The sequence below is a fragment of the Mesocricetus auratus genome, unplaced genomic scaffold (assembly GCF_017639785.1).
Source record: "Mesocricetus auratus isolate SY011 unplaced genomic scaffold, BCM_Maur_2.0 Super-Scaffold_100024, whole genome shotgun sequence".
Lineage (NCBI taxonomy): Eukaryota > Metazoa > Chordata > Mammalia > Rodentia > Cricetidae > Mesocricetus > Mesocricetus auratus.
The window spans coordinates 23,615,094-23,638,985 of NW_024429205.1; the positions used below are offsets into that span (position 1 = coordinate 23,615,094).

The 23,892-nt window shown below is 45.9% G+C and overlaps 1 protein-coding gene and 1 long non-coding RNA gene across 2 annotated transcripts in view; one reads left to right on the forward strand and one right to left on the reverse strand.

Moving 5' to 3' along the window:
* The window catches only part of Galnt14 (polypeptide N-acetylgalactosaminyltransferase 14), a 227,044-nt gene that overhangs the window by 90,100 nt on the left and 113,052 nt on the right, over nt 1-23,892 (reverse strand). The gene's annotated exons all lie outside the window — the stretch shown is intronic.
* On the forward strand, nt 5,857-13,697 carry LOC121133796. Its single transcript, XR_005870783.1, has 3 exons — nt 5,857-6,218; nt 12,188-12,371; nt 13,482-13,697. It is a non-coding gene; the product is annotated as an uncharacterized LOC121133796 (long non-coding RNA).

Consider the following 23,892-nt stretch of genomic DNA (forward strand, 5'->3'; position numbering starts at 1 on the left):
TCTGGTACCCTGGATCCAAGAGACCATCTTCCCAGGATGACGTTAGAACATCCATCCTGTGCAGTGGTACAGACAAGATGGGCCACACTGACTATTCTCTCCTCTGTGCTTTAGCAGAGGCAGCTTCAGGACATAGGTCATCAATCAATAATGGCGTGTTGACCTACTAGTCCAACCCCGGGCCCTGTGGCCACTCTTAGGAAACATTGGTTGGAGAGTGGATAATAGGCCTCACTGTGTATGTATGAAAGCAAGGGACTTCAGAATATGGAATGTGACTTCCATTTTCATGCTCGAGGCTCTCCAGGCAGAGCAGAGAAGAAGGACCCTAGAAAGTCCACAAGTCTGGCAAGTGGCAGGTCTCGAGGTAAAGCTTAGTCTTCTGGATTCTTCTGGCAGGAGAGGTGAAGGGCTGCTTTACCATCAGAGCCCATGATGCTTGGTCTACCCCACCAGCACCAAATCCACAGCCTTGCTATCCAGCTAGCAGGGCTGAGCATCCTGGCCTGGACCTTGGCAAGCTGGATGCTCACACTTGACAGTCACTTCTTAAGAGATGTTACCATGAGAAGGAGTAGTCTATACTCCCAAACACCCAAACCTGTCAATTCCATCTAAACCACAAATGCTGTACCTCCGAGAATTTCTTGATGGCCTCAAATGGGATGGCTGATGTTCTGGGGTTGGCACTGTTATCAAGCAGAAATTGCCCATGCATACGAGCAAGGTCTCACACTGCAGAAATCTTAAGGGAGACGAGACCAGCTACTCTGTCACAGAATTCTAGCTCTTTCTGCACACAGACACAGACACCCAAGCAGGAGGTATAGGACAGGCTTAGTGACAGTTGCATAGGCCCCGTGACAGGTAAGAGGGGCTATACCAGTCTGTATGCTCATCTCAGGCACTGTGAGATTTTATCTGGTAATTGATCTCTCTATTCCTCTTTGTTATCTCTGTTTGAAACAGCATTTTCCTCTAATAGCATAAAATGAAGCGCTGGAAACAGGCGATTTTTATCCAATAATTGATTTTATTACTGTCTTATGATACTGCTGCTCCAGAACATGCTGGGGGAATTTAGGTGGGCGTGGGAAACCCACAGCCCATGCTGTGCAATGTCACAGCTTGACAGCTGTCACCCCTGGTGAGAACATCACCCCAGGGTAACCCTGACATCCCATCCTCATGGGAAGGGTCGTAGAACTGTCTCCCATTGGCTCACTGCCAACTTAATTTATTATGATTCTCTTAAAGAAGCTGTAACCCTCACAGTGCTCTGAGCTGAACAGACAATAGTCACTGACCTAGAGAGATCCTGCCTGTGTATTACCACACACACACACACACACACACACACACACACACACACACACACAAACACAGACACACACTCAGGAACATATGTACCACAGCACAAGGTGAATTCAACCACATAAGCTCAATGACAATGTGTTTTTTCAGAGGAATGAAGGAAACAGAGAATAGCTCTTAGAATAAGTGTCAAAAGATCTTGAAGAATGGGTAGGGAATGCGTAGCAAAGAAAACCAGATAAATGAGTGTAGAGTAGAAAAACAGAACCATAGTGTCCACGTGCGTACAAGAATTTATAAAACCAGGCTTGGTGGCACAGACATCTGAGACCTATGAGGCTGGCTGCACCTCATAGGGCGTCCTCTATTCAATCCTTAATACTGAAAAAAGGGGAATGTCCATAGATTATTATAAAGAATTTGCTTGTGTACTGTTGGACGTAAGAAAGGCTCGGATGTGAGGCCCAGTGTAACCTCCTGAGCCTGGCTAGCGTTTGGTGACCTGTCTCTAACCTGTGACCTCCACGTGGGGTGGGGGTGACTCAGCCAGACCTGATGCAAGACTGCCCCCTGCCTAGCTACCTGCCTGCTTGGTGGAATACTATTGGCCCTTAACTCCTCACGTCACCTTACCCTACCCTAAGATTCCCATCCCTACCTCAGTCCTATATAAGCTCCTGCCTGTTGAAATGAATTGAGATCCTGCTTCAACAGACTCCCGACTCAGTGTGTATTTTTTCTCCCCGGGAACTAATGGGGAGAGGTTCTGAGTCATCGACCGGCAGTGTACTTATGAGGTTGACAAGATCTGTTGTTGGTCACGCCCCCAAAAATGATATTTGACCAAATGCCTGAGCACCCTGTGGCCCAGTTCTGTTGGTATAAAATGAACTATCCAGAGGATATGCATAAAGGAAAAGTCTGGACAACAGCTGAGTCTTAGAAAATAGACCATAGGGAAAATGATTCTGGCTATATATGAGGGATGAAAGGATGAAAATTTCCACAAAATGACCAGTTGGGCAATGACCTTGACTAATCCTGATGTCTGAACTGCGTGCGGTCTTGCGCCTGGACAAGCAGGTGGAGGACTAGGCACCCATGGCAACAGGAGGCTGGGGTCAAGGGTGCAACCCACCTCTTGGGTCTCATTCCAGGCCATACTCCATTTGCATCAAGCAGAGGCATGGAGCCATGAGGGCAGGAGGCCAGAGGTTTCTTGGCCTGGCTCTCTCCACCCACAGGGCAGCTAGCATCCCTGGTATCTCTGGCAGGGACTGTCTTCATGGAGAAGGTGCCTTGAAGATTCAGCTAGAGTTCTGGCCCCAGAATGTGAGAGCAGCAGCCAGCTGGCAGAGTAAGTCATATGAATAGTCAGTAGGAGGGAGCCTTGAAGGGGACTGTTCCTCTCAGGATGCTTAGATGTCACAGGTATAGAGTTCATTCACAGCTTGCTGCATTGAGACCCCTCAAGGGGGACAGCCTGTACTCATCTTTCCCACAGGGACATCTGAATGCATTATATAATGCTGAAGGTGTCTCCAAAATGATAACAGTAACATCTTATGTTATATATGTGCACACGGATTGTCACAGATTCCTTAAGCAATCGATCCCCATCTGTGCATGCAGGGGTCTACTTAGAGAAGTCTGTAGGTGGCTTGCACAAGCTCATCAGCTTGCAAGGGATGGGTTCACCAACTTAATCCAACTGCAAAAGCTGCCACCTCCACAGACAGAGACGACAGGGGGTAAAACACATACCGAGGGCCAAAATGGGTTCAGCAAAGTCAGAGCCTGCGGAAAGCCTTCTGCACTGGGACCGTGCCCTCCATGATGGCTTACTTCCACATTAAATGTGCACTGACGGATATTCTACTAAATTCCATTCCACTTATACTTTATTTCATCCTTCTTGTTCCACTCTCTCCATTCTCAAGGAAGACAGCTCCCCTTAGAAAGGTATAGTGCAGAGCCAGAGCAGGAAGTTATGGTAGGAGAGGGTTTTCACCCCATCTAGGCACTGCTGCAGAGTTAAAAATGCTTCTAAAAGGTCCCTGTCTCTGGCTTCTCACACTTGATGGAAGCAGAATGACTAGTACCTGGTGTTGCACATGTCTTACTAGTGGCAACTGATGGCAACTGTGTGCAAGGCCATAGCTAACCTCCCTTGTCTCCTCTGTCCATGTGTAGTAGGTATGTCTTGTTCTACTTGTGTTATATGAGAATCCCATCTCAGATTTATCTCTGCAAGCAAGCTGAACTCTACAGCATTCATACATAGACATGTGTGGTCTACTCCACCATCCTCCAGCCCCTAGGTGTCGCCACTTTATCCTTGGGCAATTTTATGTTCTTCGGTGTAGCTTTGACCCAAGGCTTGCCTTAGATACTAGAAGATGTCTGCTTGCCCAAGTAATTGCACCAATGCCCAGTTTCCCATCTTTGCTGCTTCCTTTTAAACATTTCTTTTAGGTTTATTTTATGTGTGTGAATCTTTTGCTTCTCTCTCTCTCTCTCTCTCTCTCTCTCTCTCTCTCTCTCTCTCTCTCTCTCTGTGTGTGTGTGTGTGTGTGTGTGTGTGTGTGACATGTGTGATAGTTGAGGCCAGAAGAGGTCATCAGATCCCTTGGAACTGGAGTTACAATGGTTGAGAGCCATTGTGTGGGTGCTGGGAATCGAAACTGGGTCCTCTGCAAGAGCAGCCAGTGCACTTGCTCACTGAGCTATCTATCTTGCCACCTCCAATTTGCTGGTTCTTGAATGCATTCTTGCGTCAGATGAGGCTTCCCTGAAAAACAGAACCTGTCTGTCTGTCTGTCTGTCTGTCTTCTGTGTCTCCATCCATATGTCTGACTGTCCATCTGTCTGTCTCTGTCTCATTCTCAGGAAGGAGAGAAGGAGATAGGGAACAAACCCGTGTTAAGGAAATAGCTCATGTACTTACAGCTTATAACCTAAGGCCAATGGCAGCCTTTGGCAGTCGAATCCCTTCTTTTTGGGAGAGGGAAAGGCTAGTTTTCATCTCCTAAAGCCTTCAGCTGTCTGGTTGAAGCCCATCCACATCTTGGAGTAGAATCTGCTTTACTCACAGTCCACCAATTTCAATGCCACTGTCATTCCAAACCACCTTTGGAGAAACATCCACGACTGTGTTCAAACAAGTCCTCCAACCCTGTGTCTTTCACAGCACCTCTTGTGACAACTTCAGAGGGAAGCACTGCATGGAGAGTGCCTCAAGTTAATCCCAAAGGAAATTATAGCCCTGGTTTTCAAACGAGGAAACAGACACGGGAGGATGAATGATCTGCCTAAGTTTGTAGGTGTATGTTCTCCAAGCTTGACCTAACTCCACACATCTCAATAGACACTGTTTCTAAGCCAGCTGTAGGGAAATGGAGCCTCCCCCCCCCCCACACCTGCTCACTCCCTGGCTGTTTCCAGGAACACAGCTCCTGGCTCTTTAGCCCTCTGGTCCCCAGGCCAGCTCTCCTTCCCATCCACTGTGTGCTGCTGTTTCCAGATGTTTCCAGGGAACCCTTCCTGCCAACCAATCAGCCACCACCACTTCAGTTTGGGATGCGTTGTGGGTTCTCTACTCACTGAGGGGTGAGGCTAGGGAGCATACAGGAAGCTGCGGCTAGTAGAGCTGGTGTAGTTGAATATTGAACTAGGAGAAAATATGAGGTTGCCCTGAGGTTAAAGATCTCTGAGAAGTTAGACCTTGGCTCCCAAAAGATGTACGACTGAAGTCCATTCTGATGTAATTAAGCCTAAGAAGGGGATGAAGGAGTATAGATGGGGGATTCTCTTGATTCTCAGGAGACAGAAATGCACATCCTAGCTGGGAGAAAGCTGTCGTTTAGACCCTGGGACTCCAACAAGGTTCTGCTGATGAATAAACTGAAAAAAAAGAAAAGAAAGAAAAACAGAGACAAAGAGAGAGAGAGAGAGAGAGAGAGAGAGAGAGAGAGAGAGAGAGAGAGAGAGAGAGAGAGAGAATCACCATTGTCGGCAAAAGCAGCACAAACTATTGGCACACTGAGATCCTCCAAGGATTCCAGATACAGGAGTCATCCCACAGAGAACACACCACCACCTGGAGATTCAGCGCAGGCACAACTATACATAAAATGGAAATTAAGAGTAGCAAAAATAATGAAAAATAAATGAAACAAATGGCCAGATATATCCTAAAAAGATCAAACAGAACTTTGAGCACTGAAAGGTATAATCTATGAAAGTCAGTACCACACAGGACAAGGAAAAATGCTGATAGCATGGTAAGTACCTTCACTTGTATAATAATAAAATAACGATTAATTTAACCTTAGAAGCAGGTGGGCCAGTTATATTGTTTCCATTTTATAGACAAGAAAACAGAGGTTATAAGGTTCACACTGCTAAGACTCTCAGACGGAACCTGTGCATCTCTCTCTCTCTCTCTCTCTCTCTCTCTCTCTCTCTCTCTCTCTCTCTCTCTCTGTGTGTGTGTGTGTGTGTGTGTGTGTGTGTGTGTGTTGGGATGGGGTTGAACCTAGGGCCTTATGGTCCTCATCTAATACTTCTTGTGTCAACATTGGTGTCTCTTCCATATCAATAGATGTACTATTTAAACATTGGTCTTTTCTCTCTCCTGTCAGTCAGCCCCTCATAAAAATACGAAAGGACTGACTCATTCCTATGCTCTCATCCAGCCGGCAGGAAGTGACCTTGCTTTTGCAAGGACAGCCAGTGGAGGGAAGAGGTACAGCACAATCCCCCATGCCTTCCACATCGCTGATGTGAATCTGAACACAGGGAATGGCCCTGAAAGGAAACCACTATGGGGAACACATTCATGCCAATGGTGAGGACAAGCTCCAATCAAGTAGAGGCCAGCCAGCCTGGCTCACCTGACAAAGGTAAGAGCTGGAAAATCCTTACCAAGGGACAGCACATCAATTATAGATTATTAGATCAGATCTTCATTTTCATATTTCCTTCATGTATTATCACCTCTTCTCCTCCCTGGAATTCTGTCTTGGGAGTTATTTAATTGATGTGCAGAAATCTAAATTTAATTTATTATGATCTAACTCACTTTAGAAGCCAAATTACCCTGCACTGGAGAAGGATCAAGCCAATATCCCTCTTGGCTTTCTATTTATCTTCCACAGGGTTTTCTCTCTTCTCCTTAGTATCCATTTTATCTCAGGTGCTGGCCATAAATTTAAATTTTCCTCAAAATTAGGCAATTGCTCCTTCAATGTTATAGCTTAATGGTTAATTTTAATTATAGGAGTATCACCCCTTAAAGGGCTGATAGACAGAGTGAACATATAATCGAGGAGGGAGGGCTATTTCTCAGACCAAATGAGGTAGCATATGACTCAACAGGGGTGAGTTTACCCTCCTGCACCTCCTCTTCCAATCGCTTTAATCACTTTTTCCCTCACCACCATGAGACCAGCTACTTTCTATAAAACACAGGTGGTGTGGGTTTCAAACTTCTGAGCCTGTCGTGGGGGGGCATAAGCTAACGGGGACACTGAGTCTAGACCCCTTTCCAACAAGCAAGTGGCTTGTCTTCACTTGATGTGACAGGAGCAGTCTCTTTACTGTCCCCTGCCCATGGCTGCCCTCCATCTACGGGCTCTCTGCCCACATTTCAACTGCACACCACATGGGAACACAATATTGGAGGACGCTTCCAGCTTCCAGGAAGTAGAAAACTTCCAGTAATTATTGTAATTGGCTGAAAAACTCCAAATGTGAAATATAATATGATTAGCTGGATGGATAGAAGCCCAGTTTTTGTTTTTGGAACGGGGGCGGGGGCGGGGGCGGGGGGTGTACTCACACAATGTGGACCCTATATGGAGTTTAATTTGCTTCCTAATTAGCATGGCAGGGGGGGAGTGCCAGCAAAGTCAAAGTCAGTATGATGCCAAAGAGGAAAGCCTCCTGGCACATGCCAAGGCATGTGATGGCAAATGCTGATGGGTCTGCTTCCTGCTCTCCAAGGACCGTAAATGCCAATCACCGGAAGTTGGGTGTCACCTAGCTGAGGAATGCATCCCAGCTGCTGACAGACATCAGAGAGAGACCTGACTCTGCTAGGTGTCTGGTGTCCATCCAGTAACCGGGACTCCTCTTTCTGTATAGAGACCTATGCAATGAGTTGTCCACTGGGAGTTGGGAAGCCCCTGAGTCAGGAGAGTTGACCTGTCCATCACAGGAGGTTGGGACTGGAGAAAAGTGTTTACGAAGGATAGGAGCCAGCTCCCAGGAGAGACCAAGAAGAGACTGAAAGCAGGTGTGTGTGTGTGTGTGTGTGTGTGTGTGTGTGTGTGTGTGTGTGTGTGTGAAGGCAGCCTGGAAGATAAGCCTCCTGCCTGCCCTGTGGAGCTGGAGGATGTAGACACGCCCTTTTTTCTGGGATACACAGCTGAGCTACTTAGGGCATAAGGTCACAGCATCAGAATGGAGATGGCTCCAGAAGGCTGTTGATGGCTTTCCTTTCAGGAAAAGAGGTGTGAGGGAAGAGGAGGACAGATTCTCCCAGGATGGCCTGGCAACAAAGCCAGAGTAGCCTCCGGCGGGGCTGGGTCTCCCAGTCAGAAGCCAAGTCTTTTGAAAACTGCTTCTGGAAGGATAAAAGGAAAAATGAAAACTTGAGCTTCTCAGTGAGAAAAGAGCTCTCCCTTTAAAAAAAATTCAGGCTTCTCACCCCTCCTTAGCCTGCTGCAAAGATCCAGCAGATATCTTAAGGCATCGTCAGAAAGCCGTCGGCTGCAAGAAATTGCTTGCAGGGCCAAGCAATTTTCCAGGGGCCCTGGTGAACCAGAGTACCTGGTAGAGGTCAGGAATGAGCAGAGTTAGGGTCACCAGGAGCAGAAATGTGAGTGAGCAGTGTGGGGTGGGTCTTGTCGTTACTGCACACCTGCCTAGTTATGTGGTTTAAGCCTCCCTTTGATTTAAATGAAACACACACACAGGCTGACATCAATGGAATAAAAGGAAAGGGGTCAAGAAAGCCAAAACCAGTAGGAAAGGTGCAGAGAAGAGCTGTGTCCTCTTGTTCATTTTAACCCGATTTTTCTAGACGGGAAGGCAGACTGGAGGAAGCGGGCAGGGAGGATGACAAACGGTGATGTGCAGTCCAGCGATAGAGCTGACTTAGCACCCTATGCAGTAGACCAAGGCTATCCCGAACACGGTTCTCCTTCATCTCCCTGTGTAGCTACTGTCTCTCTCTATGCCAAGGGCACAACTCATCTTCCCCAGCCCCGCTTTACAGGACCCAATCAGATCTCAGACATGAGATAAGATATGAAAAGTCACTTGGCAAAGCATAATGCATATGTAACATAGTACTGTTGTCAACATAGCTGTGGTTACTATTATTTCTCCTGGAGCCTGAATGCTAATGGGGAGAAGAAAAATGCAATTCACATTCAGCCAATTTCTGCTTACTTCTTCCTCCTTCCCTGTGGGGTCTCTGATGGCACCCACACTGTCCGGCTGTTGGGGAGTGGCCATTATTAATGTGAGTCCTAGGGCTCAACTCTCTACCACAAACTTGGATTTGACCTTTGACCACAGTGCCAGGTAAATGATAAGACAAGAAACTATTTTAAGAAACTAATATATGAGGTTATTATCAGCTCAGAAGGCTGGGGACTGAGCTTTGTGCTAAGTCTTTTTATATACGTGGGGATAAAAAAAAATGATGGGGCCATGCTGGATGATTCTGGGGAAAGACGAGCATCAGAGAGAAGCCTGGGCATGCCTGGGACCCTGAGTTTGCTGAAGATCAAGGGGCCTGGACTCAGGGCTATATGCTTGTATTCATGTTTCCTTTATCCCAGTGGACTTGTTAGCTCCATGGCGTCATGCTGGGGCTCCCTGGATGGGGTTGCCATGTACAGGCCTACAGCTATGTTCACCGAGGAGGTGGCTGGAAAGGTCTGCAGTTCCCCAAGTTTCCTTCAAAGTTATTGTCAGGCAAAGTGTGTATGTGTATGTGTGCATGTGTGCATGCACATCTGTGTGTGTGCGCGCACGTGTGTGCGAGTGCGCAGGCATTTGAGCAGGTGTGTTACTGAGAACTGAATCCCAAGTAAAAGCTATACCCTCAACCCTTATTTTCTTATTTTAGTATGTGTGTATGGGTGCACATGCATGTGTGAACCTGCGTGTGTGTGTGTGTGTGTGTGTGTGTGTGTGTGTGTGTGTGTGTGTGTGTGTTTTGAGACTGGGACTCACTTAATTGCCCAGGCTGGTTCTGCATTCACTCTGTAGCCCAGGCTGGCTCTCAACCTTCCATCCTTCTGCCTCAATCTTCCAAGTGCCTGGGGGCTCCACGCTTTTACCACCACACCCAGCAAGATTTCTCTGGTGGGAGAAACCAAGATGGGAAGTTGTGGGACACCAAGCAACAGGACTGGGCTCCAACGGTGACGAATTCTCTACTGGGTGGAATCCCACACAGGACACTGGCAGAAACCATTAAATTCTTACATAGCATTTTCTGTATGCTTAGTTCTAGTTAAAAATGCCACTCCTTCAAGTACTCAGAATAAGCTTGGGCTGGGTACTATTACCTCATTTTAAGCAAGAGGCAGCTGAGTGTTCCGGAGTGAGAATGACTAGGCTGAGGCCACATAGCAAGTTAGTTGGGGCACTGGGTCTAACCGCAGGGATGTAGACTCCATGACTGCCCTTGTCCAGGACCTATCAGGGCCAGCATTGCCCACTAAAGGAGGCTTCCTTGACCAGCACCCGAGTAGGAATCCTGTAGTAAAAAGAAGGCAGAGGGCGGAGGTGCTAGGCAAAAGCTCAGCTTTGCCCTGGAGACACCTCCCCTTAGCCACAGGGCGAAGGACCCTCCCTGAAACACAGCTGGAAAGAGAATGTCAGAGTCAAGTGTGTTCTGCGTCCTGTTATACATTCCCCAAAGGTGACATTAGCAGACCTCCTCCAGCTCTGAGCTAAGCAGAATGTGTCCCCTCTCTGTGCCTCCGAAGTGGAAGACAGATATCCGGAGATACCGTGTGTGGCAAGGGCTTAGAGCCTAGTGCATTTTTTTCTCAGCTCTGTAAATAAGGTGACATCCAGATGCCCTCTGGCTCCCTCGAAACTAGGCCAGCTGCTGCATATGGAGTTGTGGGCTGCAGAGAATGACTTTGAAACGACTTTATCTCGTGGGATTCCAGGAGGGCTACTGGCGTCTTTTCATAAAAGGGGCTTTTTTTATGTCAAAAGTGGACCGGCAGCTCCCAGGCAGCATGCCTGGAGTCTGGAGGGGGTGGGATGCCTGTCTCAGGTGAGTGGTACCCAAAGTGATAGTGGCACTAAGCGGAAAAATGGAGAGACAGCCTCATAAGCCTGTCCCAAACACTGAACATCTCCCCAGCACAGCCAAACCCTTCCAGGATATCTCATATGAACTGTCAAAAGAGGATTTATGACACACTGCTTACATAAACAACATTCTCAGGGGCATCTCCCTTACCCTGGGAAGCACCAGTGGTTTCTCCCCAAATGGCGTGCTTGTCAGCCCAAAGCCCCTGTGGGACAGGCCCTTCTGTAACGCCATCCCTAGTTGTGGCAGGGATGTCATGGGCTAGAGGGACATTTAAAATGGACTCCCCAGAATGCTAATTCAACTCCCCCCCCCCACCACCCCGCACAGTGGCTCTCTCTCTGTTTCCTGGAATGAGACACATCACCCAGTACAGTGTGCTATGGAGTGCAGATTTGCTATTTAGATGCAAGAGAGTAATGACTTCACCAGGGAAGCTCTGGTATACGTTTCACTTTATAAAAGGAACTCGCTACAAGTTTCCTTTAAGCAATCCATTTCCTTAGTCCATCAAAATTAGATTCTAGAGACAAAGAAACTTCGGCACCCGAACCGCTTTTCCTCAGCTGTATCCAGGGAAATGAGGTGACCCTCACCTCTCTGTCCACCTCTGTCCTCACAGCAGCAGGAAGGCAGAGCTCTGTGGCTCACCTCCTCTCAAGACACATCCTTCCTAGTATTTTGTTCTTCCGCATGAGTGACTAAGGTGTGTCAGCTCCCAGCTCTCCTTCCCGAGGGAAGAAAGATGAACCCAACCCTCACATTTCTCAACACCGCTAGGCGCGGCTCTCTATTCATGCTCCCCAGGACCAGCCTTTCTCTTGCCACTCCTCCCAGAACCCCGGGTCTGTTGGGGTGTGGGCATCCCTGAAACTGGCCTCCTTCCCTAAGCTACTCAACGCTGGCTTATGCCCCTCCACCCCCACCCCCGGCCTGGCAATCTCTGGCTCTGTCCCAGAGCCTCTCCCAGCACATTACACATTAAGGCTCTCCGGGCAGAGAAGGCAGTCACGTTTCCTCGCTGCTTCTGAAACCAAGGCTGGGGAAGGTGGCAGTGAGCAGAGGTGGTGGTGGGGGGCGTGGCATGTGCAGAAAGTAGGTCATTAGTGGTAAAGACTACAATTTTCAGTCGCTTGGTAATGCTCTGTTTATATGGATTTCTTCAAATGTGACATTTTAATGGCATCCTAATTGTGTGATTACAGTGCAGTCAACACCACTTGGGGAGGGAGGGCACCAGGGACTCCAGAGACCTGCTGGGGAAGGCGGCTCCCTACATGGTTGGCTGGGGTACCCATTTGGTGATTCTCAGAGCAGGATGCTTGACAAGCTTGAAAACCGGTTCCCCAAGGGCTCTCTGCTAAACAAGAGCCATTGGCTCCCAGGAAACTTTTGCATGGCTTAGCTCTGGAATGAAACCAGTACTCCAGGCTGCAGACACCTTGGGGCTCAGCAGTAACAGCCGCACTGGGCACTCACCCATTTACTTTCTCTACATATTCATCTGTCTATTATTTTTTTAAGCTTTTAACAGACTTGGAAGGAAGGGAAAGGCCTGTGTACATTCAAAAGCCAAAGAAGGAGTGAAGGAAGAGCCATGTTAACGGAATGGAACTACCATTAATTGAGCACCTACTGGGCTCCCAGCACTGAGCTACCGTTGGATTCATCCATCTTCCTCGCCCCCTGAGCAACGATCACTCACCGGGTAAAGCTCGAAAAAGAGCTTTAAAAATGTTTGTTAGTGGGTTTTTCTCTGTCCCTCCAGCCAGCTCCCAAATCATGACACAGAGACTTACTATTAATTGTGAAAGCTTGGCTGATAGCTTAGGCTTGTTTCTAACTAGATCTTGTAACTTTAATTAACCCACATCATTTAATCTACATTCTTTTAGGTGCCTTGGCTTCCTTTACTTTGTAAGTCCACGTTGCTTGCTCCTTATCCCCTGTGTCTCCTCATGACTTGTCACATCTCTACTCCTCTTCTTCCCAGAATTCTCTCTGCCCCCAAATTCCCACCTAGCTATTGGGCGTTTAGCTTTTAATTAAACCAATCACAGTGACATATCTTCACATGGTGTAAAGGATTATTCCACAACAAATGTTCCTAGCTCCTGGAGTCCAGAACCCCTCTCTTGGTTCCTCTTCCCACTCTGGGCTCTCATCCACCTCTTTGCTGGTTCGTACCTTGGTTTCTTTCATGACTGTGCCTAACTGTAAGTGAAGGATCCCAACAGCTCAGATATTTTCCCCGAGCTCCAAGTGTTAGGCAAATAGTTCTCGACAGGCCCACCAAAGGCCTGTCACTCTGAATAGGTTTCCCAGGGGAACCCTGGTCTACACATCCCTACCACCTTCATCAAGGCTTTCTCAGGTAAGGATGCGGTACTGCCAGCCTCCAAGCAGTCCGCATCGCTTATCTACGCTTTGTGTTGGACACATGCCTCCTTCTGTGCTTTCCCCGGCACCCTGACCACTTGAGAAACCCACACCTGACAACTCACTGCCAGATCGTGTTGAGTTTACCTCCACAACAAGGCTCCATCCTTCCATCTTTCCTCCCTGTCTCTGCGACCATCCCAACCGCCAGTGCTACAACAGGGCCCAACTCTCTCTGGCCTTCCTTCCAGTCTGGTATCTTCCGTTCATTTCCCAAAAATACCATCCAGGCCCATCGCACCCGTTCTGGGTCACCCACTACACTCTCAGCAGCTCCCAGAGCACCCAGAAGGACATCTTCTCTCCCTTCCCTGGGCCCTGAGGCTTTACTGGCTCTAGGTCTGTGCAAACCCCAGACTCATGCCCGCTTCGTCTCCAGGAGCATCAGCCTCGCTGCTGTTTGTGAAGCAACACCAGCTCCTCCATATCAGCCTTCTACACCTGCTTGCAGCCTCGTTGGACCATTCTTCATCTGAACAACTCCTCATTAATCAGACTTGAAATGAAGCATCCCATCCTTTAGAAGGCCTCTGTGGATCTTCAAGGCTGAATAAAGCCTCTCCTGTACTATCTGAGAAACTTGCCTGCATCCTTCATAAAGATGGAAATCACAGCTGCCTGTGTTTACTTTGTTGTTATTTTTGTTGTGTCATCATAAAAATCCATGACCAAAAGCATCTGGGGAGAGAAGGGTTTATTTCATTTTCAGGTTACGGTCCATCATCAAGGGAAGTCACAGGGAGGACCTTGAAGCAGAAACCATGGAGGAGTGCTGCTTACGAGCTTACTCCCGGGTTCACATTCAGCTACCGTTCTTACATAGCCTTGTCCCATCTGCCTGGGGATGGTGCTGCCCAGAATGGGGAGTGTCCTACCACATCTATTAGCTACCCTGTAGACATGTCCACAGGCCAATCTGATGGTGGCAGTTCTTCAGTTAAGGGTCTTTCTTCCCAAATGTGTCAAAGTTGACCACCAAGATGAGTCATCACAACAGTCTACACTGGGAGCTTTGTCTAATGGGGTGCCTCCCATCTGCCTCCCTGACAGTGCTGTAGTCTTTTTGAGAGCAGCAGTGTATCAGTGTCACCACTGTTGTCACCTGGGACGATGACGGTTCTCCAATATCTGTTGCATAAGTGGCCCTTTCATGGACAACTCTCCCTTAAAAGCCCTGGTATTTGGCTACAATTCCCATGGCAACGAATCCAGGGAAGAAAGAGCGGTAAGAACCCAAGGGTAGCTAGTAAGAAAATGGTAGACCCGAGACCAGGACTACCTGCCGAGAAAGAACCTGCAATGGCCCTGTATCCGTGAAGAGAAGGTCAGCAATTAGAGCATCAGGGGAGAAAGATCCAAGGACAGGGATGTCTTGACCCAGGTCTTGAGATAGACCAAATCGAGACTGGAACACATAATGGAGCTATGAGATGGGGAGTTAGGGAGGGAGGGAAAATAAATATCCTAGAGATCTTGTCTGCTTTTCTCTCCACTTAAGGACCCTGATCCCAGGCAAGTGACAAACTCCTTCCCCATCTGAGGAAACCTTAGATGCTTATTCCACAACACTGACACCATTTCATAGCTCTAGTAGATTAATAAAAGGCAAGTACTTGGCACTCTATACTCCAAGCACTCAGTGAACCAATAGTTGGAACTTCACCTGCTTGGTAAGTTAAGACACATTGTGTGTCTGTGGAGCAGAGGGGTGAGTTCAGTGATGAGGCAGTGAGGAGTCTCAGGTGGTGCTCACATGGGGAGACTGACTGGAAGCCCAGAAATCAATGGCACTCTCCTCTCTTCCTCCCAAGTGCTCCTTAGTGGGGACTAAGTCAATTCCCCAGCTTTGCCAGTTTCTGCCCATCCCAGGCTGAGCACATTAATGAGGTCTGTTGTGCACAGGACCCTGTAATTGGTCCTGACTTGGTTGTCAAAAAGAAAAGAAAAAAAGCAGCTTTAAGATGCATTGCCCAGACATGCCACCTGGGCCCTAGAGCATGCCTCTGGAAACCTACTAGGGGAAAGGGTTGGCAGGGATGGTGTTGCCTAGAAGCTAATGGTACTGAGGTTGGGCAAGACAAGAAGGGTGGTGGTGGAGATGTCTGTTTACTCATCAATCTTCACATCCCTAAGTGTCTCAGCTTCCTGATATAGACAAAATCTTCTCTTTGCGGAGGCGACCCGCATAAGTATTTGCTATTGGTCCATCTCTTCAGACGTGCATCTCATTTTTTCACATTGCTGCTAGGATAGCTTGTACAGTTGGCCTAATCCTGGAACTCATACCTTAGCATCTCTACATGAAACTGCCTCAATTATTACTCAGAGTAAGCTGAGCAAATCTGCCCCCTGTACCGCCTTATGTCATGTAACACTTAATTTAGTTGCCCGTTAATCGGGCTCTTCGTCCTTAAACCCATGTGCCTCGGTAGAAGGGTTGTGAGATTCCCCTCTGAGGCCCAGGCACTTGGTAGAAAGGCTGAGCATCCTAATGAAAAGCATCCACAGCCTCGGATCAGCTCTGCCTCCACACAGCCTCACACAGACCAAGGAAAGTAGACAGACACGGAACGCCCAGTCCACCATGGAAAAAGTGAACAGGTACAGATACGGTGGAAATGGGAACAAGAATATGTTTCATCCTAAACCAAGGTAATCAGCCAGGATGCAAATACCGTGAGGGTTGTAGGGAGGCAGATAAGGATCCAGGAAGAAATAAATGAACAAAAGGACGGAACACATCAGGCACAAAATCAAAACCAGCACCACACACAAAATGAAAACTTCAACTAGAACAGAAGGATACCACCCAAATAGGCTTCATGTTACAGGATTATTTAGTGTGAATTTAATAAAATACGAGCTAAAAAGTAGATGATAAAATGAAGCATTGAAATAGAGAAATTTTAAAGATGGGGCTCCGCAGAACACCAGTGCAGGACCAATAAATGCAAATACTCTGAGAAAGAGAGCAGGCACAGAAGGAAATCTAATTACTGCTACCAGCCAAAGAGTTCTAGGGCTCGTTTTGCCACCTCCATGCTGCAGAACCTTGGGCAAGCAAAGGCTAGAGCAAAGAGTGGGGAGAAACCCTTAAGAGGAGAGCTGAGGTGATCTGACATTGGGAAAATAAAAAACCTGAAGCAGGAAGATAGAAGGAACACACGAAATGCTATTCATGTTTGGTGGAGGCTCCTAAAAATATATAAAGGACAGCATCCACCTATTAGTATAACAAGAGATGTTCCATAAAACAAATACTGCAAAACTGTTGATGTAAATGTGACATGTCTTCACATTTCCGGGTTTGGGCACTGAACCTCGACATTCAAGAGAAAGACCAGCAAGCATCCAGGCAGAACTGACTAGTCACCAGCAAAAGGGAGACTGTTCAGCTGGCTTCAGTCCCAGTCCAACCCTCAGCAGCACTGCTTTTCAGGAAATAATGAGGCAATGCCTACAAAGTTAGGACTCTGAGCATTTTAACTTAAAGGACTGATGCTTAAGCCTGGGAGACAGAATGGCATCCCCACCATCTAGGACCTGTAGGGTTATAGCGATTGCATCAGATCAGCTTTCCATAGCTGCGACAAATGACCTGAGAGAATGGACTTACAGAAAGAAAAGGTTTGTTTGGTCTCATGGTCTTAGAGACTTAAGTTAATGGTCATGCAGGTCATTTGTTTTGGGGCTTCTTATGAGGTATTATGTCAAGGCGGGGAGCAAATACTAGAACAATATTGAGAGACAGCAGAGGACGATGGCCTCCACGTTCCCTCCAAGGATGCACTAACAATAACCCAACTTCGCCCTACCAGGTTCTACTTCTTAAGGGTTTCCATGACCCCTCACTAGCATCCCTCATGGGCTGGGGATCAACCCTTCAACACAAAGTCTTTGGGGCACATGCACATTCAACATACAATCTATAGCAGCCCCTATGGGACTGTTTGGAAGAATCCTGGGTTTGAGGTTGTGACATGAAGCTGTCATCTACAAATAAACTGGAATGCCTTTCTACCTAATCTGAGATAGATAGTCCATAGGCCACAGATTTGACATAATAACATTCAGCCAATGAATAGATGTTTCAAAGTGAAAACCCCAAGAATGGACTGCAAAACAAAGAAAACAGAAAATCTATATTTAGTTGTGAAATCCACAGTAAATTCCATGGCAAGGGTCACGAAATGCTATGAAAATGTTCATTGTTCTGGTAATCTAAAATTATTAATAACACAAGCAAGTGGCGTTAAGCTTTCTGTGACTGTAGAGTCTACACAAAGCTGTTGATAAGATCTGAAAATAGATAACCCCATGTTTTCTCAAGGCCTGGCCCTGGCACATGGGCGCCACACTTTCTCTTATGTATTTATGTGATTTGAAACAAGCTGCATAATCCATTGAGCTGTAGTCTCTCAGATGTACAGTGGGGAGAATAAGAAATCTCCTATGGGTCTAAGGACTGGAGGCAAATGCCATAGGTAAAAAGCTCACGTGTCCACAGTGACTGCTCACTAAGAGGTGAAGGTGACGAAAGATGGGGACTGAAGATGAGAATGAAAGTGGGCATCCTGTTACACACACACACACACACACACACACACACACGCACGCACGCATGCATGCACGCACATGCACGCACACTCACACACACATGCACACACACGCACACACTCACACACACACACACACACACACACACACACGCACGCACGCACACACACACACTGAAGGGGAAACACTGACTGACCCTGGACTGGACAGCTAGTAAGCAAACTCTGAGTTCACTTAAGTCCTTGTCCCCGTCCCAGTGCTTCAAGTAAGAGCAAGGGAAAGCTTCCTCCCGGGAAGCCGTTGGGCCTCCCATTTCATAAAGGGCACATCACAAGCTCCTGTCCCCATTGACTGCTTACCAGTGGGCTTCTCTCCCTATAGTCCAGGTGTGGTCTCTGCATGACCACCGTGAGGGACGGAGCTTGCACGAGTGTAGCACATGTGGTCAAGAAGCTGAGGTGCCAACTCAATCACAGCCCCCCATGTTCTGACCTTGGGTAAGCCGGTTAAAGTCTCCGCGCCAGCTCCCTCATCAGAGCCCCCCATGTTCTGACCTTGGGTAAGCCAGTTAAAGTCTCCGCGCCAGCTCCCTCATCAGAGCCCCCCATGTTCTGACCTTGCTCAATCACAGCCCCCCATGTTCTGACCTTGGGTAAGCCAGTTAAAGTCTCCGCGCCAGCTCCCTCATCAGAGCCCCCCATGTTCTGACCTTGCTCAATCACAGCCCCCCATGTTCTGACCTTGGGTTAGCCGGTTAAAGTCTCCACGCCAGCTCCCTCATCAGAGAAACAAGGGGTAAGAACAGAGCTGCCCCTGGGCCGCCCTCACCCATAGGGTGCAGGGTTCTGAGTCAGCTGTGTCCCCACACAAATCTTGCTGCCAAGATTAAGGCAATAAAGAGAGGAGAGGAAAGGGAGAGGGCAGAGAGGAAGCAGCAATCTGAATTACAAATCAGCAGATGAATGCATGAGAAAAGAGGGGCAGCAAGAGGCTAAAGCTCTGGCGCCCAGGACAGAATTCTCCCCAAAGAAATAGACCAGCTCGTTCTCTCCCAAGGAGAGCTGAGTGAGAGTCCATGGCCTCCAATCTGTGCAGGGCACTCCAAATCCATGCCTGACAGAGCAACAGAGAGAAAACAGCCCCACTTCATAAAAAGCAGCTGGGAAGGGCTCGTTGTAAAGCCAGTGGGCTGCTGCTTAAGGAGGATCAGGGTACCCACACAGTCATTGATTACAAAGAGGAAAACAGTAGATGATGGTGGGAGATGTACAAGATACTACCGTTGCCAAGGGATCAACTTTAGCATCACCAGCAGTAAGACACGTGGACGTCATGCAGAGCCCAAAATGCTCTGCTAAGAAGGGTTAAGTCCATATCTAATATATTCTTTTTACAAAACTACATAAATACAGTTTTCTCAATAGTAAATTACCAGAAAAACCTAAGATATATTCTACAGAGAAAATGGTAGCATTCTGTAAGCATCAAGGTCATCAAGAAAAGGAAGGATGGAGAATAGCCTACAGATTGGAAGAGGCAGGGAGGTATGATAATTGAGTTCACCATGGGATTCTTTTTTTTTCTTAATATGTCTTTATTTAAATTAGAAACATGCTTGCTTCACATGCTGATCCCAGATCCCTCTCCCACCCCTTCTCCCTTGACCCTCTACCAGTCCCCCGAGCCCCTCATCCAGTCCCCATATCATCCCCCAGGGACGGTGAGGCCCTCCATGGGGGATCTCCAGAGTCTGTTACTTCATCCAGGGCACGGTCTAGGCCCTCCCTCATGTGTCCAGGCTGAGAGAGCATCCCTCCATATGGAATGGGCTCCCAAAGTTCACTCGTATGCCATGGTAAACACTGATCTATTACTGCCTGGGTTTCACCAGAACAGTCTTGACCCCTTGGCTCCTCACTCCTCCCTCTCTGTCAATGGGTTCCAGAACTGAACATTCAGTGTTTATCTGTGTGTATCTGACTCTACTTCCAACAGTTACTAGATGAAAGTTCTAGGATGCTGAGTAGTACAACATTGTGTAAATGTATCACATTTACCCTATCCACTCTTCAGTTGTGGGGCATTTAGGTTGCTTCCAGGATCTGGCTATTACAAAGAATGCTGCTATGAACATAGTAGAACAGATATCCTTGTTGTATGAATGGGCATCTTTTGGGTATATGCCTAAGAGTGGAATTGCTGGGTCTTGTGGTAGACTGAGTCCCATTTTCCTGAGGCATCTCCATACTAATTTCCAAAGTGGCTGTACAAGTTTACACTCCCATCAGCAGTTAAGGACTGTTTCCCTTTCTCCACATCCTCTACAGCATAAGCTGCCATTGTTGTGTTTGATTTTAGCCATTCTGACAGGAGTAAGAAGATATATCAGAGTTGTTTTGATTTGCATTTCCCTAATGGCTAAGGATGTTGAGCACTTTCTTAAGTGTCTCTCAGTTATTTTAGACTCCACTAATGAGAATTCTCTATTTAGTTCTGTAGTCTACTTTTTAATTGGATCCTTTGGTGTTTTGGAGACTTGCTTCTTGAGTTCTTTGTAAATTTTGGAGATCAGCCCTCTGTCAGATATGGGGTTAGTGAATATCTTTTCCCATTCTGTGGACTGCCTTTTTGTATTGTTGACTGTGTCCTTTGCCTTACAGAAGCTTCTCCGTTTCAGGAGCTCCCATTTATTGTCAGTCTCAGTGTCTGTGCTACAGGCATTACATTCAAGACACAGTCTCCTGTACCAATTCATTCAAGGGTACCTCCCACTTTCTCTTCTAATAGGTTCAGTGTGGCTGGATTTATGTTAAGGTCTTTGATCCATTTGGACTTAAGTTTTGTGTATGGCCATATACATGGATCTATCTGCAGTCTTCTACATGCCAATATCCAGTTATGCAAGCACCATTTGTTGGAGATGCTATCTTTTTTCCAATCTATGATTTTAGCTTCTTTGTCAAAAATCAGGTGTTCGTAGGTGTATGGGTTAATATCAGGGTATTCGATTCGATTCCATTGGTGTACCTGTCTGTTTTTGTGTCAATACCAAGCTGTTTTCAGGACTATAGCTCTATAATAGAGTTTGAAGTCACGGATGGTGATGCCTCCAAACATTGCTTTGTTGTACAGGGATGTCTTGGCTAAGCTGGATCTTTTAGTTTTCCATATAAAGTTGAGAATTGTTCTTTCAAGGTCTGTGAAGAATTGTGCTGGAATTTTGATGGGTATTGCTTTTGGCAGGACTGCCATTTTTACTACAGTGATCCTACCTATCCAAGAGCGATAGGTATTCTATTCAATTTTCTGGTGTCTTCTTCAATTTCTTTCTTTAATGACTCCAAGTTATTGCGATATAGGTCTTTCACTTGTTTGGTTAGCATTACCCCAAGGTATTTTATGTTGTTTGTGGCAAGTGTAAAAGGTGATCTTTCTCTGATTTTTTTCTCAGCCCTTTTATCGTATCTATATAGTAGGGCTACTGATTTTTTTGAGTTGATCTTGTATCCTGCCACTTTGCTGAAGGTATTTATCAGCTGTAAGAGTTCCCGGGTAGAGTTTTTTTGGGTCACTTATATAATCTATCATATCATCTGCAAATAGTGAAAGTTTGGCCTCTTCCTTTCCAATTTGTATCACCTTGATCTCCTTTTACTGTCTTCTTGTTTTAGCTAGAACTTCCCGTACAATATTGAGGAGGTATGGAGAGAGTTAACAGTTTTGTCTTGTTCCTAATTCTAGAGGAAACACCCTGAGTTTCTCTTCATTCAGTTTGATGTTGGCTGTTGGTTTGCTGTATATAGCTTTTATTATGTTTAGGTATGTTCCTGTTATCCCAGATCTCTCCAAGACCTTTATCAAGAAGAGGTGTTGGATTTTGTCAAAGGCCTTTTCAGCATCTAGTGAGATGATCATGTAATTTTTGTTTCTCAGCTTGTTTATATGGTGTATTACATTGACGGATTCTCATATCTTGAACCATCCCTGCATCTCTGGGATGAAACCTACTTGATCATGGTGGATGATTTTTCTGTTGTGTTCTTGGATTCTATTTGCCAGTATTTTATTATTTTTGTGTCAATGTTCATGAGGGATATTGGTCTGAAGTTCTCTTTCTTTCTTAGTTGTGTCTTTGTGTGGCTTGGGTATCAATGTTATTGAAGCCTCATAAAAAGAGTTTGGCAAAGACCCTTCTGCTTCTATTGCTTGAAATACTTTGAGGAGAATTGGTATAGTTGTTCTTTGAATTTCTGGAAAAATTCTGCACTGAGGCCATTTGGCCCTGGGCTTTTCTTAGTTGGGAGACTTTTGATGACTGCTTCTATTTCCTTTGGTGTTATAGGACTATTTAAATTGCTTATCTGTTTGTTCTTGATATAATTTTGGTAAGAGATATCTATCCAGAAAATTGTCCATTTCCTTTAAATTTTCAAAATTTGTGGAGTATAGATTTTTAAAATATGACCTGATGATTCTCTAGATTTCCTCATTGTCTGTTGTTATGTCCCCCTTTTCATTTCTGATTTGGTTAATTTGCATGTTCACACGCTGCCGTTTGGTAAGTTTGGATAAAGGTTTGTATACCTTGTTGATTTTCTCAAAGAACCAACTCTTTGTTACATTAATTATTTGTATTGTTTTCCTAGTTTCTACTTTATTGATTTCAGCATTCAATTTAATTATTTCCTGTTGTCTGCTCTGCTGGGGTGAGTTTGCTTCCTTTTGTTCTAGAGCTTTCAGTTGTGCTGTTAATTATCTAGTGTGACTATTCTCCAGTTTCTTCATGTGGGCACTTAGTGCTATGAACTTTCCTCTTAGCATTACTTTCAAAGTGTCCCATAGGTTTGGGTATGTTGTGTCTAAATTCTCGTTGAATTCTAGGAAGACTTTAATTTCTTTTTTTATTTCTTCTTTGACCCAGGAATGGTGCAATTGCACATTATCAATTTCCATGAGTTTGCAGGGTTTCTGCAATTTGTGTTGTTGTTGAATTCTAACTTTAGAGTATGGTGGTCTGATCAGATACATGGAGTTATTCCAATTTTTTGTACCTGTTGTGGTGGTTCACTATGTTGCCAAGCATGTGGTCGACTTTTGAGAAGGTTCCTTGTGGCGCTGAGAAGAAGGTGTATTCTTTTGTGTTTGGATGGAATGTTCTATAGATGTCTGTTAGACCCAATTGGGTCATAACTTCCTTTGTTTCCTTGTTAAGTTTCTGTCTGGTAGTCCTGTGAGAGTGGGGTGTTGAAGTCTCCCACTATACGTGTGTGAGGTTTTACATGTGATGAGTTTTAGTAATGTTTCTTTTATGAACTTGGATGCCTTTGTATTTGGGGCATAGATGTTCAGAACTGAGACTGCATCTTGGTTGATTTCTCCTGCGATGAATATGAAATGACATCCTTTATCTCTCTTGATTGATTTTAGTTTAAAGTTTAATTTGTTAGATATTAGGATTGCTACCCCTGCTTCTTTCTTGGGTCCATTTGATTGGAAAATCTTTTCCCAACCCTTGACTCTGAATAGGGTCTGTCTCTGAAGCTAAGGTGTGTTTCTTGTATGCAGCAGAAGGATGGGTTCTGTCTTCGAATCCATTCTGTTAGCCTGTGTCTTTTTATGGGCAAGGTAAGACCATTAATATTGAGGGATATTAATGACCATTAATTGCTCATTCTTGTTTGTTTTGGAATAGTTGTTGTTGTTGGAATTGTATGTGGATTTCCATCCGTTGTTTCTTTTGCCTGCTGGTAAAGTGGGATTATCTATTGCCTATGTTTTTCTGGTTGTAGTTAGCTTCCTTGAGCTGGAGTTTTCCTTCCAGAACTTTCTGTAGGGCTGGGTTAGTGGATACATATTTTTAAAATATGGTTTTGTTATGAAATATCTTGTTTTCTCCATCTATATTGATTGAAACCTTTGCTGGGTATAGTAGTCTTGGCTGGCATCTGTGGTCTCTTAATGTTGGTAGAATATCTATCCAGGACCTTCTGGCTTTCATAGTTTCCATGGAGAAGTCAGGTATAATTCTGATAGGTTTGCCTTTATATGTTATTTGGCCTTTTCCCCTAGCTGCTCTTAATATTCTTTCTTTATTCTGTTTGGGGTTTTGATTATTACATGTTGAGGGGATTTTTGGGGGGTCCACTCTATTTGGTGGTCTGTAAGCTACTTGCACCTTCATTGGCATGTCTTTCTTTAGGTTGGGAAAGTTTTCTTCTATGATTTTGTTGAAT